Source organism: Lycium barbarum, chromosome 5 (assembly GCF_019175385.1).
Source record: "Lycium barbarum isolate Lr01 chromosome 5, ASM1917538v2, whole genome shotgun sequence".
Taxonomy (NCBI): Eukaryota; Viridiplantae; Streptophyta; class Magnoliopsida; order Solanales; family Solanaceae; genus Lycium; species Lycium barbarum.
The window spans coordinates 31,744,417-31,756,496 of record NC_083341.1 but is presented as its reverse complement, the minus strand read 5'-3'; positions in this window follow the sequence as shown (position 1 = coordinate 31,756,496).

The following is a 12,080-nucleotide window of genomic DNA, read 5'->3' as shown; positions in this document are numbered from 1 at the left end:
TATAAGATGTTCCAGCGGAGTTGGCAAGCTCCACTTGGCCCTGGAGTGTTGTCGAGTCAGAGTACTATGTTATGATGTCTTGTTCGAAGTTAGAGACTTTGCAGACAGAGTCATGGGTATAGAATGTCGGTATTGTAATCGGCTCCACCAGCCGATGTGTTATTCTGTTTCATGTTACGAGTTTCATGTGATGATAGATTTTATTTGAATTGAGTACAATGAAAGGAAAAATTCTGAAAGCTTTACTATGTTTTTCATTTCTTATTGATGTAAGAGTCTAAAGAGATTAAGTATGTAATAAGAGTCAGCGGGTTCGCTCGGCTCCGAGTATGGGGTCGGGTGCCCATCACACCCTAGTAAGGTTGGGGTGTGACACTATCATAACCAATCAACCCCAAGTGAAATCAAAGATTAAAAGAGTGATTCAAGTGCCAAATGCTTTTAGATTATTGTTGAAGCTTAGTTCTACTTCTTGTATAGCTTTGGAGGATACTTCATAGTGAAATAATATTGGAATTGAGTTCTTGAGGTAAGATTTTACTTTAATTCCATGTTTATGGGCTTGTTAGATATTTACACAAGTTGTTGGAGGAGGGAAGTTATGGGAAGAAGTTCTAATGTATGTTAAAGTTTAAGTTGAGTTGTAGGCTGTTTAGGGGCATGTTGTTGCTGTGTTATTGAGCTAATTTAATTACGTATGGATAGTAGTTGTTGTGGCTATGTTGAGGTTATTATACTTGATGTATTTGGAAGAAGAAAGAGTATAAAGTATCGTATACGAAGCGTATATTGGGCTGTTTAGATGTATATCTTTTTATGTTATTGATTTGAGTTCAAAGAGACTTAATTGGGTTTGTTGTTGTTGTTGATGGCTACTGGATTAGTTGTGGTGATTAAAGAATAGGGGAAATGTTGTTCATTTCATTTTAGAATGGATTTATCGTTTGATATACGCGATATACTAGCATCGTCTAAGTTTATATATATATTCCTTTGTTACAGGATTAGTATACTAGTCACGACGAGTTCGTTGTTAGATCGTATTGACGACTCGAGGTATTTAATGGCTATCTTTTCTTTCTTGGAAGAATTCGTATACAATAAGGGCTTAATGAACCTTATAACGAGAAACTACCGGTTAGAGCTTGTCTTAGATGTGTACAACATTATGAGTGTTACGTTATACCTTTCGAGGGATTCCTATCCTCTCCTTAGCTTCTTAATAGTAGAAGAGTTAGAAAGAGACATGCTAGCATCTTTAATTTATACATTTTAGTATACTTGATATACAACATGATATAAGTATGTTTTTCTTTAGCCTGGCCACTTGGTCAATGAGACAGTATTGCCTGGCCTACAGGTCAGTGAGATATTATTACCTGGCCTACGGGTTAGTGAGACAGTATTGCCTGGCCTACGGGTCAGTGAGACAGTATTGCCTGGCCTACGGGTCAGTGAGATATTATTGTCTGGCCTACAGATCAGTGAGACAGTATTGCCTGGTCGACCGGTCAGTGAGACGTTATTGCTTGGCCTTATGGTTAGTGAGATTTTACAGTTGCCTGACCACTTGGTCAGGTGAGATATTTCAAGGCATTCCTTGGCCTCCAGATTACTTTGTTTCAGTTCAGTTCCAGTTATTATATTGCCTATATACTCGGTACATTGTTTCATACTGACGTCCCTTTTACCAGGGGCGCTGCATTCATGCCTGCAGGTGCTGACAGTGTCACGACCCAACTAAGGACCATAACGGGTACCCGGAGCTACCCTACAGAGCACCACCCATCATACTTGTCATCCCCCTTACCTTGAACATACATCATTCTCAACACGAAACTCTTCATAAGATGGTTATCAAAATTTACAAAACATATATATATATACACATCAGTCCACGAGGCTACCAAAAATGATATACAAAATATACACTGGTGTATTCATGAGATATCTACTACCCACGCATACACATCTACAAGCCTCTACTGGAGTACTGAGACATAAGGACGGGACAGGGCCCCGTCATATCCAAATATGTACACAAAAGAATGTATCAATAAGCTGCACCTCCGGAGTAGTGGAGTGCTCTTGTATAAGCTAATATAGCTCCTAAGAATCTAGGCCGTCTCCCTGTCTACCTGTAGGCATGAACACAGCGTCCATAAAAAGAAAGGACGTCAGTACGAACAATGTACTGAGTATGTAGGGCATATACAAAAATGTAGCAAGAAATAAAGATCATAACGTGAAGGGGTAACCTGTAACTGAATGCCTCTTAAGGCGAAGTCATGCATGCCAACTTACATAATCAGCAACATCATATCATGCATACCCTTATATATATAAACCGCCCGACCATATAGGTACAGTGTAATCATCATTAGCCCGCATCCGGGGTAAACATCCCATGTTGCCCACTAGTGGTGCCTGCCCATGCCATATAGACATGGTGCAGTAAGCCGCCCGCCTTAGCGATGCTGCCCGGCTATCTAGGCACGGTGTAATCATCATTATATACTTATCATGAAGCATGCATAAGAGCTCAAATAAAAGTTGTACTTTATCGGAGTGACGTAAAGTCGGTAACCTCCGATTACATTATGAATTAATCATGATCATCACGTCTCACCTTGGAGGAACTAGTATTATAAGGTGAGACTAGCAACAATGAATAATATCAAAGAATCTATACAACAAGATCTTTATTCTCATAAGGATCATATCATAAGCTTTAAAATCTCTGGACGTAGAATCATCATTATCATAATACACCTCTTATCTTCATCTCATGAGAAGCTTTTAGTAATCATAGACTTATAATTTTTGGAAGGTAAAAAAGTCATGGAAAGGTAGAGAAAATCATGTCATAGGAATCATGCCTTAGAAGAGAAAGGTATAGCCTTACATACCTTTATGTTTCCTTAACGACTAAGCGCTCTCCTTTCAAGCTTAAAACTCTACATTCAAGGGAATTCGTACTAAGATTAGATAACCGAAGACATACTTAAGCTTAAGTTAAAGCGACTAAAAGCTAATGAAAATTGGGCAGCATCTCCTTTGTTCTGACAACTTCCTCCATATAATAAACAACTCCCAAACTTCAATAACAACACCCACAATATCATAATCAACGAACTTCATCAAGCTAGACATTATTCAATTCTCAAAATCCCCTTTCAAAGTCATCCATAACCATAATTATGACACAACATCATATTCATTCACATATATTTCTTCTACAACATCTTTAATATCATTCATAGCAAGATTATACTCATTACGTATCAAGAACTATGATTCAAGTCAAGTTACTATTCAAAAATACCACTATTTGCATATTTGAACTTCATACTCTACTTTCTTCCATAATCCAAGTCTTTCAACCACTTAATATTCTTAATAACATTGAATGAACATAAAAATCACCTTTTATTGTGTAGGAATGGGCTTTGGATGAGAATACTTCACTTGGAGAAAACCCCAACTTCATTTCCAAGGAAATTTCTATCTTCCATCAACCCTAGTTAGTATTCTTGCACTTGATTCTACTAGTTTTTGGTATTTGATCTTTGATCTCCCTTGAGTTTATGTTAGTAGGGTATGTAGAATATTCTAGAGTTCTTGAGAGGAGTGGAGAAGATGGAAAATGAAAAATTAAAACTTGGAACTTGTATTTATACTTGGAAATTAACTCAGCCCGATGGGATTATACTGACCCTTATACGGTCCGTATAAGTGACCGTATAACTCCATCAATGATGGCCCTTCACTGTAACAGTTATACGGACCCTATAAAGTTATACAGACCGTATAATGGGTCGTATAACTCACCTTTTTTCTAAACTTGTTCTTGTCGTTTCGTTTGATCTCCAACCCTTATGGAACCTTTTTAGCACTTGTTTAACACTTCATTAACAATCTAAATATCCTCATAACTCCACTCCAAGGCATTACCAAACAATCCTTAACGCAATAGTTTACGAAACCTTTCTTAAACACCACTTATACTTCACTTGTCCTTATCAAACTTTATTTCACCAATCCATATAACTTCGAAATCTTATCGTACGCACTCTAAAATTACCAAGAACCCTTATTATGGTCATAAGAGCTTCATGTTAACCTTAAGCTCGCGCTAGTCTACTTACAACACAACGACATGAAATTTTCGTGGTGTAACAGATAGACAGACTGATAGACCTCCCAGTAGACGGGACCAGATATTTGTTGATTGGTGAGCTCCATTTGTCTAGAGTTGTCAGGTCTATTTGGAGTCTTCCTTTTGCGTATGTAGACTTGATGAGTAGGTCGAGCCCTGTCCCGACCATGATACAATTATATTTTCCTTAAAGGCTTGTAGACGAGTCTTATATATAGTATGTCAGTGTTATAGCCTTGTTGGCCTTGTATATTTCTATTTTGATACTATTGGTTATGTACGTTAATAGTAGCCTTGTCGACTTGCTCAATTATACATATGTTTTGGGTGTGTGTGCCCCGTTAAGATGTGATATCTTGTATTATATATATACAGAGTGTGTCATTGTCGGCTTTGTGGGTCTCGTCTGTTTTCATGTAGGCGTTGTCATCCTAAGTTGAAGGTTACCCCTCCAAAGTTACAGGTTCAGAATGGTTTGCTCGGGCTGAGTATGGCACCGAGTGCCAGCCATGCCCCTCCATATTTGGGGTGTAAAAACTTGATATCAGAGCAAGTCTATCCTAGAGAGTCTACAAGCCATGTCTAGTAGAGTCTTATTTATATATGTGTTGTGCACCACATTAATAAATTGGGAGTTACATGGCATTTAGGAGTTGGGTACCCTTTTTTCAAATCTAAATCGTGTTGTAGAGTTGAGTCGTAGGAGTTCGGGGTTTACTCTTACATGTAGTGTTTGTATACAAATATGCATATGACAGGAGAAGTTTCAGATAGCAAGAGGGCTAAGATGGAAATGGGATCAGGTGTGAGTTTCTCTATTGAGGAGGACCCATCCGAGATTATGCCTTCTATCGAGAAAGATCCGTCTGAGATTCAGAATGAGTTATCCTTTCGAGTGTCCTCGACTCCAGTGACATTAGGAGAGTTGAGAGGATCTCCGGTATCGCCAGGACCACTAGTTTCACCACTGGCCCCTACTGGCCAGGAGGTGAAGAGAGCAGTACAATTATTGACACAGCTGGCGGCTTCCCAGACTTAGCGCCTTGCTAGGACACCAGATAATCATAGATCTTCTAAGGGATCAAGAAATACGTAGTCTTGGGAGTCCATTAATTAGGGCTCGCCGATTTTTACAGAACATAATCTAGATGAGGAAGGTAGATTGGCCAAGAGGGCCAGTGTCACGACCCAACCCCGTGGGCCGCGACTGGCACCCTAGCTGGGTACCCGTACATACCTACCTGACCGAATTTCGTATCGTACAGATTTTTTTTTGAAACAGAAATTACAAAAGTAGGCCGATACAACTACGGCACGCGCGCAAACATATATATATATATATATACCTGAACATACAGACATTTACAGATAAGCCGATAAGGCTAACATACAGACGAAACCCGTAACCCACACATCTATCTACAGGCCTCTACAGACATACAGAATCATATGACGGGACAGGGCCCCGCCGTGCCCAGAATATCCATACATACAGAGTATACAGAAGACAGGAGATATATACCAAAAATATACGCTCCGGATCAAAGGAGCTCTTCAAAACAGCTGAATCAGAAACCTACGCTGGCGGCGTATCACCTGGTACGTCGGTACCTGCGGGCATGTAGCGCAGCCCCCGAAGAACGGGGGTCAGTACGAAAAATGTACCGAGTATGTAAAGCAGAACATAACAGATATAAACATAGTCCGAACCGGAGTCACAGAAATATAACGAACAGAACCATAAATCAGACTGACGGACAGAGTCATGATCCAGACAGACATACAGAATCGTGTTCTTTACAGATAAACAGAATCATGGTTCGGACAGACAGACGGAATCATAATACGGACAGATGAGCAGAATCAGAATCCATACGGACATACAGACATAGTCGTAATTCAGACGGACAGACAGAAGTATGTCGGACAGAATTATGCATGCAGAGTAGTACAGAGTCATACAGAATCATACAGAGGCATGTGCTTATATAAATATAGATGGCACACGCATACATTCATACAAATCCCGGCCCTGTCTGGGGGCGCGGTAACAGAACCTGGCCCTCTTAGTACGGGACGCGGTGGACAGACAGAATCAGATCATATGCCATCCTGGCCGCCATCCCCATACACAAATCATAATGTCATACAAACATACAGATCCCGGCCCGTACGCCGAGGGACGTGGTGAACAATGCAGAGAAATATGCACGATAACAGAACCTGGCCCGGGTCGCAGTGAAAGAATGCATTGAGACAGACACGAACCGATAAATGAGAAACTACTTACATACAGACTCAACATACAGACTCAATCAAACTGAAGGGTGCCAAACGGCGAGCCAAAATCAGAATATCCAGATAGTATGCATAATACGCGCCTATATCCTAGTTGGGAAGGCACGACAGATTATTATCAGAATCGGATTCTCAGATGTTCAGAGATCATTTTGTATAAATTACACAAAAATAGCCATATCATACACAAAATAATAGTCCAGAAGTTTTTTTAGAGAAAATCGGACCAAAACGGAAGTATTTAAAATTTTACAGAAAGTATCGGGCCTTGTGGGCCCGCCTCGGACCAACTCGAGGCTACATACGTAGATTATTGATAATAGACCTTATGAGGTCATCCATAGTCGTTTGGAAGTGTTCCGACTCCGTTTAGGGAAGTTTTGTACAAAAATTCACTTTAAAGGCAATTTGTAAGAAAATAGCTTCAATTGAATTGAAGGAATTGGAGCGGTTTTCCGTCTCAAATTCCGGGGAACGGAGTCGTACTTAAGGCTCGCGGCCGAGCCTACCACATCCAGAACATGCCTAGGAACATAGGGGAATGCTTCACATACCTCGATGACGCGTTACGCTCGCTTGGCGTCAATCCAAATTTCGTCCAAAATCTGGAAATGGTCAAGTTTACCATTTGGTTAGTTTCAAACTTTCAATATTCCAACTTTACACATACTTGCCTACCGAAATTTCGGCAGCATTTCCTCTGTATATACGACATCCCCGAGACTTAGCTCGGCTCAATTCATCAACACAACAACCCAGAATAACATCAAAACAACAATAGACATTAAAACATACACTATGGCATCACTAGCCATCTTTCGACATAACGAAACATCTTTCGTTTCAAACTTACATTTCCAAACCAAACTTATCATTTTCATATTCATCAACCATCAAAATCATTACAACATACGTCGAAGGCATATCATACCATTTTCACACAATATACATAAGATATGCAAACATTCAAACTCTCCATTAAGCCACTACTTTTCCAATATTTCCTAACCTTCAACATACAAGTTCATTATACATTTCCATCTTCCAAATTCATCAACAATAATCATAATTTGCCTCTTGATACATTCATTTCCATTTTTACATAAATCATAACAAAGTTGCATACTTTCCTACAACAACTTGATAACCATTTTTCCAAGACAATAAAGATTGTTGTCTTTCCATTCACTTCACCATAACATACTTAACATACAAACAAGATCAAATTCATACTCCATCAACACATAACAATACCACACGGCCACCTCCTACATTCTTCAATTTTCACTAATTCATTCCACTTCCATTTCTAATACAATTTCCACCATACTACAACTAAATTACAACATGAATTCAAATCATCCAAGACATGTAATGCATGTACATGTATTCGGCCAACAAGCATATTTTTCAACACACAAAATTTCCATGTTTTTCATTCATTCACACATACTACAACATACATATACCTTCCATAACATATCAAAAGCATAAAATCCTTACCTTTCTTCAAGTTCTTCACTTGGCACTAAACTTGTCCTCTTGCCAAACTAATTGTACCAAGTTGTAGAGGACTTTGCACTTAGTAGTATTCCCACAAGAATTGAATTTTAAACTCAAGGATTAGGCTCCAAAAAATTTCTTTCTTTTCTTTCTTTTTCTCCTCTCAAACCCGAAATGGTCTTGTTCTCTTTTTCTTGATTTTTCTTGATTTTTCTTGCTTTCTTGAACCTTCTATGGATATGTATAACCATATATAATATTACCTAATTAAAATCATGGACTTGGGCCCCTTTTTTTTTACATAGCATGGCTGGTTGGGCCTTCCCTTTTGGGCCTTGTTTTATTAATTTTGTTGAGCCCAAATTGGTGGTTACATCTTGTAATTCATAAGGCAAGTTTCCAAAATTCCAATTTTGCCCTTGGCCACCTTTCGTAATTCCACACCATTGAATTCATGACCTACACATTCATACCAAGTAAGGTCCAATTGTGGCCTTATTCATCACAAGTCAATTTATCTTGAATTTTTCGAATAAGCGAAAATGTCGGATGTAACAGCCAGAGTAGTGGACAATTACAGGGAACCCCCGAGCGGCAGCAGGCTGCAAGGTTATGGGCAGTAGGATAGGTTACCCCCACAGTTGGTGCTGGATCAGGGCTCTCAGGTAAGGCCGTGGCAGGGGTTGCCAACATCAAAATCCCATAGCAGAGTAATTTGGTTCAGATGAGGCCTTGTTGCGGTCAGTGTGGTCGGCCACATGCTGAAATATGTCAGTTGAATATGGGAGGTTGTTTCTAGTGCGGGAGTCAATGGCACTAGATTTGGTGTCCAGGACTTGATCAAGGAATCAAAGTAGAGGTAGAGGTAGAGACGGAGCTTCTGGATTATACGGTGCTCAGAATCGCATTCATGCCTTAGTAGGTCCTCAGGACTTGGAGTCCTCGCCAGATGCAGTGACAGGTACATTGATAGTTTGTTCATAAATTGTTTACGTATTGATAGATCTGGGGTCCAATATGTCGTATGTTACTCCGTTTATTTTGGGAAAGTTTGGTGTTGTACCAGAGTTATTGAGTGAACCATCTTATGCATCTACACCTATTGGTAAGCCTATTATTACTAGAAAGACTTATTGAGGTTGTTCAGTAGTGGTTTGTAACCGTCAGACCCTAGCAGATCTTATTAAGTTAAAGATGGTTGACTTCGACGTTATTATGAGTATGGATTGGCTAGCGTCTATTTATGCTAACCTTGGGTACTGGAAAAAGATTGTTATATTCCACTTCCCAGGTGAACTAGTTCTGGAATGAAAAGGCGACCCAGTTTCGCTGAAAGGTAGGTCTATTTCCACCTTCGGGCAGAGAGGATGATCGCAAAGGGTTGTATCTATCATATCGTTGGAGGACAGGATGCAGAGGCAGAACTGCCGACTCTTCAGTCCATTCCAGTGGTTAATGAACGCCCAGATGTATTTTCAAACGACCTTTCATGCATTTCCCCAAGGCAGGAGATTGATATTTTTTATAAAAATGTTATCGGATACTTAGCCGATATCCATCCCTCCTTATAGGGTGGCTCCTACTAAGTTGAAAAAGGTGAAAGGGGCAATCGAAGGACTTGCTCGAGAAAGGCTTCATCAGACCCAGTACTTCACCACAGAAGGCATTAGTATGTCTTGTAAGGGAGAAAGATGACTCGTTGAGGATGTGTATTAATTCTAGGAAGCTAAATAAGGCGACGATAAAGGACAAGTACCCACTCCTGAGGATTGACGACTTATTTGATAAGTTGCAGGGTGCCAGATGTTTCTCGAAGGTAAATTTAAGAGCAAATTATCATCAGGTTAGGGTCAGGGAGAAGGATAATCCGAAGACAACATTCAGGAAAAGATATGATCATCTTAAGTCCTCGTCATGTCTTTTGGGTTGACTAATGCACCAGCAGTGTTCATGGATTTGATGAACAACATAATAAGACCCTTCTTAGATCTGTTCGTGGTTGTATTTATTGATCATATTCTATTCTATTCTTGATTAGAAGTTGATCATGCGGATCATTTACGTGCAATACTCAGAGCTCTCCAGGATCGAGAGATGTATGCGAAGTTCTCTAAATGTGAATTTTGGTTAAACTCCATAGCATTTCTGGGGAATATGCTATTACACGAGAGCATCAGGGCTGGCATTCAAAAGATAGAGTCTGTGAAGATTTGGCCTAAACGCATGACACTGATAGGGGTTCATAGTTTTCTGGGTTTAGCATGATATTACAGGAGGTTCATAGATAGCTTTTCTTCTCTTTCAGCACCACTGATGAAGTTCAGTCCAAAAGAAATTAAGTTTCAATGGACAGACGCTTGTGAACGGATTTTTTTAGAATTGAAGGGCAAATTGACTTTAGCACCAGTTCTGATACTTCGAGAAGAACTTAAGGGCTATGCTTTTTATTGTGATGCCACGGGCTTTGGATTGGGTTGTGTATTGATACAGCATGGTACGGTGATTGCTTATGCTTCTAGATAGCCCAGGAAGTACGAGAATGATTACCTGACTCACGATTTGAGATCATAAGAGTCTTCAGTATATCTTACAGCAGAAGGAGTTGAATTTGCGGTAGAGACGGTGGTTAGAGTTGCTGAAAAATTATGATGTTGATATTTTGTACCATACAGGGCAGGTAGAAGTCACCATTCGAGATCACAAGAAAGATGTACCACGACATTAGGGAGATTTACTGGTGGAACGGTTTGAAGAAGGAAACAACCGAGTTTGTAGCCTAGTGTCCCAATTGTCAGTAAGTGAAGGCTGAGCACCAGAGGCCTGGCGGGTTATTGCAGGACATAGACATTCCAACTTGGAAATGAGAGGCGATCAACATGGATTTCATTATGGGTTTACCCTGGTCTCAACATAAGTTTGACTCTATTTGGGTGATTGTTGGTAGGTTGATGAAATCATCACATTTTCTACCAATCAGGACTACTTATACTACTAAGGATTACGCGAGGTTATATATCAGGGAGATAGTACGCCTCCATGATGTTCCAGTATCTATTATATCAGACAGAGGTGCGCAGTTCACAGCTAACTTCTGGAAGTCTTTCCAGAAGGGATTGGGGACACAGGTGAATCTTAGTACAACTTTTCATCCCCAGCCAGATGGGCAGGCCGAGTGCACTATTCAGACCCTCAAGGACATACTACGAGCATGTTTGTTAGATTTCAGAGGTAGCTGGGATGACCATTTGCTGCTTATTGTACAATAACAACTATCATGCTAGCATTCAGATAGCCCCATATGAGGCCCTTATGGGCTGAAGTGTAGATCTCTTATCAGATGGTTCGAGGTCGGAGAATCTAGACTATTAGGACTTGACTTAGTCCAGCAGGCGATAGAGAAAGTTAAGCTCATTCAGGAGAAATTGTTAGCAACCCAGAGTCGTCAACAGTCATATGCAGATAATCAACGACTAGACTTGGAGTTCCAGGTAAATGACTTGGTGTTCTTGAAGATGTCGCCAATGAAGGGCATCATGAGATTTGACAAGAAGGGCAAGCTTAGACTTAGACACATCGGGCCTTGCAAGATTGTGCGTAGGGTGGGCCAAGTAGCCTATGAGTTAGACCTACCTTTAGATTTGAAGTCTGTACAACCAGCCCTTCCATGTATCCGAGCTCTGTAAGTGTATCGGGGATCCTTCCATAATCGTACCAGCAGAGGATGTTCAGGTGACAGAACATTTATTGTATTAGAAAGTTCCCGTTGCTATTCTAGACTGCCAGGTTCATAAATTACGAACCAAAGATGTAGCTCCGTAAAAGCACTCTGGAGAAATAAAAATGTAAAAAATATGACTTGGGAAGCTGAAAAACATATGAAATCTAGGTACCCCCATCTATTTTCGATTGCAGAGCGGGTTCAGGCCACGACACCTTCGGCTTCAGGTGAGTACTATGTACCAGTTACTTTCATTGGTCATGTAAGGCTATTATTATTGTGATTATGTAGCCCTGGATGGCATTGTATTATGTAGTTGGGCTGTGTAGCAAGTTGGTAGTGGTACAATTATAGAGGAGACTCTGCCAAAATTTCTATAGACTTCTGAGAGTTTAACATTCG